This window comes from Ursus maritimus, unplaced genomic scaffold (genome assembly GCF_017311325.1).
Source record: "Ursus maritimus isolate PB19 unplaced genomic scaffold, ASM1731132v1 scaffold_5, whole genome shotgun sequence".
Taxonomy (NCBI): Eukaryota; Metazoa; Chordata; class Mammalia; order Carnivora; family Ursidae; genus Ursus; species Ursus maritimus.
Window position 1 is genome coordinate 23,275,321 of NW_024426663.1, and position 7,088 is coordinate 23,282,408.

The following is a 7,088-nucleotide window of genomic DNA, read 5'->3' on the forward strand; positions in this document are numbered from 1 at the left end:
GTATAAAAATCCATTACCAAAATAAGGAAGAAATATCAATGATATATTTAACACATAGGTTTCCTTTAATAAATATTTCATAAGTAATCATTGGATATATTTTGGCAAAAGGAGGAATAGTTATTAGTAGTAATGACTTAGAAATGTTTTTGGTACCAGCTGTTGGTAAAAATTAAAAGGAAAAGTAAAACAAAATACTTTTTCTAAAGATCAGTAAATCAAGAAAATAAGATGTAATATAGTACCGGAAAAGCTCAGGGATACTTTTACATGAGCTGTGTTATATAGAATAGATGAAAGCCATTACCTTCCTCACCTCTTCCATGAATATACAGATAATGTGATGTTCCAGAACCATTAATCTCTCATCTCTAATGGGCATTAAATCCCAGTTTGGTGAACAAACACCTGTGTTACAATCATCAAAAATTAATACACCATGGACTGTTTATCCTCTGAATGACATGTCATAAGTGGAAAAAGCTTTTGCCATATTTTTCATTTACAGAGACTGTTCTCTTAAAATTTCTCTCATGAATCAGAATTGTAGCCCATTTAGCCAAGAAGCTTCAAGTAAGTGGCAGGACATAATATCCTTCTTTGTCATTTTTGCAGCTATTATTTCCATCCATGTGAGTTTATAATAAATGAACTAGACTTGCTAACTAGGTAGGGGCTCACATTGGGATTTGTGTCTCCAAGCTCCTATATCCCGTGTAAAAATTTTCAGTGAAAAGCATTGAAGTAAAAACCCCATACAGTGTGTTTGCAAATAAAATTGTAAATATGCCATTAAAAACAAGAATTTCAGTGTTGTCAAGTCAGGGCTAGGTGCCAGACTTAGATATGTCAGAGATGATAGAAAATGGTTCATCACTTTATATTATGTTATTTAAAATAAGTGATGAGACAAAACTTATATCCTGTAATTGCAAACACTCAGACTATTTAGTATGTGCAAAGTATTTTTTTCAAACATTTGACAGTTATTCAATCTTTAAATAATTCTGTGAAGTAGGTAGCATTATGAAGAGAAGAGAAGATGATAAACAGGATAAGTAACTTGCCCAACGTATCACAGATAAGAAATGAAGAAGTTAGTTTTCATAGGTAAATAATCTGAACCTGAGTTTTTATTTTTACCAACTATGCCATATTATCTCCAATGCCCAATGCCACTTGATTATAGGACTTTTTAAAAAAATGTATTGTTCTAAAAGGATATGCTGTTAGAGTATCCTACTAGTATATAGCTTTCCCTTTTTCTGAGAGATGATTTATGTTCTCAACAGTGAAAACTAGTGCAACATATTAATTAGATATTCTCGGTCAGTGCCTTCAAGCACCTGCTGCAACCCGCTCAGCCAATTAGAACTCTTACCCCCTTCCTGTTTTGAGTTGTGTTTCTGTTTTTGTTTTTGTTTTTTGTGGGTTGTTGTTGTTGTTGTTTTTGGTAATATATGGTGTTTTGCCTCAATCCTTCCCCTTGCCATCTCTGCCATGCTCTTGAGAAAATTTGTAACTTATATTGGCTGACATATTGTGACCAAATGTGATTAGAGACTTGGTGTTAAAATCAGATTTTAGTAGCACAAGAACCTTCAGTGTGCGGTAGACAAAAAGAGTTAAAGAAACGCAAGTAGTTGGAGTTTCAGGAAGCCCTTTGGGATAAAAGTGCATTATAACTATGGAATATAACTTAGGAGAAATGACCAATAGTTGTAGAAATGGAAAGTAGAAGGAAATATGGCTGGGAAATAGCATCTCTTTGGAGGCATTTGAAAAAATAAAAGTGTATTTTCCATAATAGATAAAATCTTCCATTTCTATGAAAATGCTCCCCCCACTTCCTAACAGAATATGTCTGTACTCATTAATATGAATGAGTCTGAAGCTAGCTAATGAATCCAATTAGGGTCAATTTTGAGATTAAACTGGTACTGAAGGTTTGGGGAGAAATGAAATGTATGGGTATTTGGAAGAGAGGGGAAAGGGATGTAATGTGCCATGAAAAGAAAAGGAATATGAAAAATAAAAAATATGCCCTTTATGGAAAACTGGGAAGATAGAAATAAGTTCTCATTTCTGACTTCAAATCCGTGAAGTGATTTTAGATACTAACATTCGTAAACTTAGCATGTATTACCTTGTGAACATTTTTATAGTATGGATTACTTATGCTAAATATAATTTCAAGCTGCAAATTTACTCTGCCATAATTCATTTTAGTAGTAATGATTACTCACCCCTCATCCTTTTGCTCTATTACCTGTTTACCCATTTTCTGAATTAGAAAATTATCTCTTTCAATTTATGTCTAACCCTGCAATTAGTATTTCTGATGTATTCATATCATTTGTGATACTGTTAAGCTTTAACATCTCAGGGTTAAATGAGAGCCCTGCAACTAGTATACTCCTCTTTTACATGCTATAAAGGAAGTGGATAAGATCCCTAAGGATAGAAAGAAAAAATGGGAAGGAGAAAGATTATATTTTTGCTTTGAAAAAATCTTCACAAGTTACTGTTTTTCTCCATCCCTGGTACTGATCTGTTTTCCTTCCCTGTATTTTGTTTTTTTATATGATTTACAGCTTATGATAGCACCTGTATTTCTCAATGGAGTTTCAACGATATTACATAACATTAGAAACACGTAATTCTATTATTATCAGTGATAGTCATGCACTGGAGCAGAAATATGGTACCACATTCCAGACAGACATATTTGATGTTTGCTGTTTGATACTGTTTTAATGTTACTCTATCACCACTATCTGATATTGTGTAATGCACTTGAGAAAAATATTGTCAAGCTGCTAAAAAAATGTGATATGTTTTTAAATGATGACAAGGTTCATCTCTTATTTGTATCCAGGGAAGGAAAAAAAAAATATATTTCTTACTGGAAAGAAAATACTTCTTATTATGAAATTATTTGGGGACACAAGCATATGAATTTTTAATAAGGCCAACAAAAAAAAACAAAATATGTTTGATTATAAAAATAAACGTGTTTAAGAGGACTTAAACTTATAATCCAAATTTCCAAGTAAAATGCAAGAAAATATCAATTTTGAATTGCTCTTTTGAAAATATCAATTCATTTTCAAAAATCTCAGTGAAAAAAAATTAAATCCATTATGTTTCTATATAATTAAAATAAGATTTGTATTCTGACTTCACCATCAAGTTTCTCTCTCCTTTTTTTTTTTTAAGATTTATTTATTTATTTCACAAAGAGAGGCAGAGAGAGAGGGAACACAAGCAGGAGGAGTGGGAGAGGAAGAAGCAGGCTCCTAGCGGAGGGGCCTGATGTGGGGCTCGATCCCATAACGCTGGGATCACGCCCTGAGCCAAAGGCAGACGCTTAACGACTGCGCCACCCAGGCGCCCCTCTGCCATCAAGTTCCTATGTGGCAAAACCAAAATGCTTAACACATTTAAAGCAATTCATACATTTTGGTATTAATGTTGCAAATATAAACAAAATTATGACAGCTAATATAAATAATTTGTATATTTTTCTATTGTCAGAAGTAATTTGTCATATGAAAACTCTAAACAGGAAAAGGATATTAATGCTTGTCAGAGTATCTTTTTTTTTTTTTTTAAGATTTTATTTATTTATTTAACAGAGATAGCCAGCGAGAGAGGAACACAAGCAGGGGGAGTGGGAGAGGAAGAAGCAGGCTCATAGTGGAGGAGCCTGATGTGGGGCTCGATTCCAGAACGCTGGGATCACGCCCTGAGCCGAAGGCAGGCGCTTAACCGCTGTGCCACCCAGGCGCCCCTTGTCAGAGTATCTTAAGAGTAATTATGAGTTTGGATTATAAAGGTGACTATTAGAAGCATTCATAACAGGTCTTTAATATTTTAAGTAATATTTTGTGCCCTTCAAAGATATATACATATGCAAGGAAATATATTAAATATATGAGGTATCTGGAGATAAGAGAAGCAAGGAAATAAGGGTGGAGTCTTGCATGCATTAATTATTTTGTAGAATTAAGAGATGATGAGCTTATGTTGTTGATCTTGAAAAAATGTATACAGAGATAAATGTAGATTACATTTTTTTCACACAGTTAAAAAACTAGATCTCTTATTTTTTTTTAATATATAGTATTTTAGAGTGGTGTGATGCTGTCAAACAGAAATGATTAATACACTTCCTCAGAACAAATCTGCTTCTTGCAGATTTTAAGTTATTTAAAAGAAAATTATCATGATAATTTTGCTCCCAGCTATTCTGGAGAATTTGGAATTGGACTCTTTTCCTGCAATAAGGAAATGAAAATTTTGGGGAAAAAAATATATGAAAGAAGTGTTTTCAGCACAGAGATAAGATCATTGAGAACAAGGAAGTATAGTCAATCACTTAAATTACCACAGCTTCTAGCTTGAGAAAATATCTAAAACTTTGTGGGTAAATGAAGCCAAAACAAAGAGTGACAGTCTCACTGGGTAGAGGAAAAGAGATTGAATGTTAGAATGGCACAGGTGACTGAAATTTGAAGAATGGAGAAATGGAAGAGAGATGGTTGCCAGGAAGTAGTAGCAATCTTAGTCATTGAAGAATCTTGAACAGCATATGCTCTAGGTAAGCCTCTCTAAGTCCTAACACAGAACAGCTGCTGCGGAATCTGGATCTGATCGGTGAACAAAGACTTCAAGATCACTGAGTACAGAAATGTTGAAGTCTTGATTGATCTAGAGTAGAGAGATCTTGGTGGACACCCTGGATATTCAGTTTGCACACAAGTTGAGACTGCAGAAAGTCTATGATTTATGAAGTGACCTCAACTCAGCCTAAATTAAAGCATTCACAGAAACAAGGTGATCTGCCAATAATTTAACTGACTGAACAAAACTCAAGACTCTTTAAAAAGAGATAAAATAATCCAGAGTCTCTAAATAGTATCATACAATAAAAAAAAAAATACTATACATGTAAAGAAGCAGGAAAATGTAAAACAGAAGCAATAGAACAAAAAAAATCAAACGAAGCAGAACAGATAACCCAGATATTGGAATTAGAAACAAGATACTTAAAATAGTTACTGTAAATATGGTAAAGAATTAAAAGATATGAAATGTTGGGGCGCCTGGGTGGCACAATGGTTAAGCGTCTGCCTTCGGCTCAGGGCGTGATCCTGGCGTTATGGGATCGAGCCCCACATCGGGCTCTTCTGCTATGGGCCTGCTTCTTCCTCTCCCACTCCCCCTGCTGTGTTCCCTCTCTCGCTGGCTGTCTTTATCTCTGTCGAATAAATAAATAAAATCTTAAAAAAAAAAAAATAAAAAAAAATAAAAGATATGAAATGCATGCATATAAATATCAGCAGAGAATGGGAAACTTGAAAAGTTAACCTACAGACACAAAAACATATATACACGTGCAACTAAAACTTGTCCAAATCTAGATAAATAACAGAAACCCAAAAACCCTAGAATCTTAGTGAAACCCAAGCAGGATGTGTACAAAGGAAATGAAATGTGGCTCATCATAAACAAATTTCAGAAAATCAAAGATATAAATGCTCATCTTGGTAAGGAGAACAACAGAAATATTTACAGCTTACTTCTAATTAGAAAGAATAGGATCTGGAAAACAAGAGAACTTCATCTTTACCGTACTAAAAGAGAAAGAAAAAGAATATTTCTGTGTAAGTATTATATAATATGTAAGTATTATTACATATATGTATTTTAAGTTTCTTACTTCATATATGCAGTGGTAAAATATCAATTTAAATGGATTATGATAGGTAAGGATGTATTTTAATCCCTAGATCAGCCACTAAAATAAAAATAGATGCATATCTCAAAAATAAAATAAAATAAAATTCTAAAATGTACTTGGATAATCCAAATTAGGACAGAAAAGGAAGAACAACAACAAAAAAGTGAACAAATCAGTAAAATAGAAACAAATATCACGATGAAAAAAATTGAACCCAACCCTATTGAACCCAACCCTAATGAAATAACCCTGTTATTTCATTAAGTGTAATGAAACACTGTCAATTTAGCAGAATTTTTTTCAGACCAGATAAAATTACATTTATTAGTTATATGCTAATTGCAAACTGTGTTTTGGAAACAAAAAAGCTGTTTTAAAATAAAAGGATAGAATGTTTCATGCAAACAGTAATCATGAGAAAGTCACATTAAGTCAATTTATGCTTTCATCTCAAAAGGCTAAATAAGTAGGGAAAAATTATAGTTTTTCAAAAATGCCCAAGAAAAAATGAAAAAAATAAAAAGAAAAAAATTGGAAAAGTGAATTAAGTCAAATGATACTTCTTTGACAAGATCAGCAAAATTGATAAACCTATAGCAAGATAATTTGAACTACCCTAGCCCAATAAATTTGACAACTTCGAGCATATAGACAAATTCCATGATATCAAAAATTGCAACTACTGACACAGAACAAACGAGGAAATCTGAATAACCTTGTATCAAACAAAACAGTTAAATTCATCATTTAAAACTTCTCACAACGAACACTCCAGGTAGAAAGGTAGTTACTGGTGAATTCCACAATATACTCAAAGAAGAAATAAAACCAATTTTCAGTATTTTTTTCAAAAAAAAAAGGAAACATATTCAGCTAGTTCAATTAAATCAAAATAATCCTGTAATCAAAAATTGATAAGGGCATTATTAAACCAATAAGAACAAATACTACCCTTGATCTTAGCCAATAGGCTGAGAAGCGATGGGGCATTATGACATAAAAAGATTACAGAACAACAACCCTCATAAAAAATAGATGAAATGATTCTCAAGAAATATTAACAAATTTATCTAATATTATGTAATGAAATATAATTTATCATAACTATGTGGAATTTATGCAAAGAATGAAAGGATGATTTAATATTCAGAAATCAATACATGTAATTCACCATTATTAACAGAGTTAAAATATGTTTATCTGATCATTTAAATAGATGTAGTAAAACATATGAAGGCATTTAACAATCATTTATGGTTAAATTCTCAGCAAAGTCTTAATAGAAGGGAATTTGATCCAGAGAATGGCATTCATGAAAAACAAATACTATTAAACTTAAAAA

The 7,088-nt window shown here is 32.4% G+C and overlaps 1 pseudogene; it reads right to left on the reverse strand.

Annotated features, from left to right (window-relative positions):
- Positions 1-6,617: 6,617 nt before the first annotated feature.
- LOC121100864 lies at positions 6,618-6,729 on the reverse strand (annotated as a pseudogene).
- Positions 6,730-7,088: the final 359 nt, after the last annotated feature.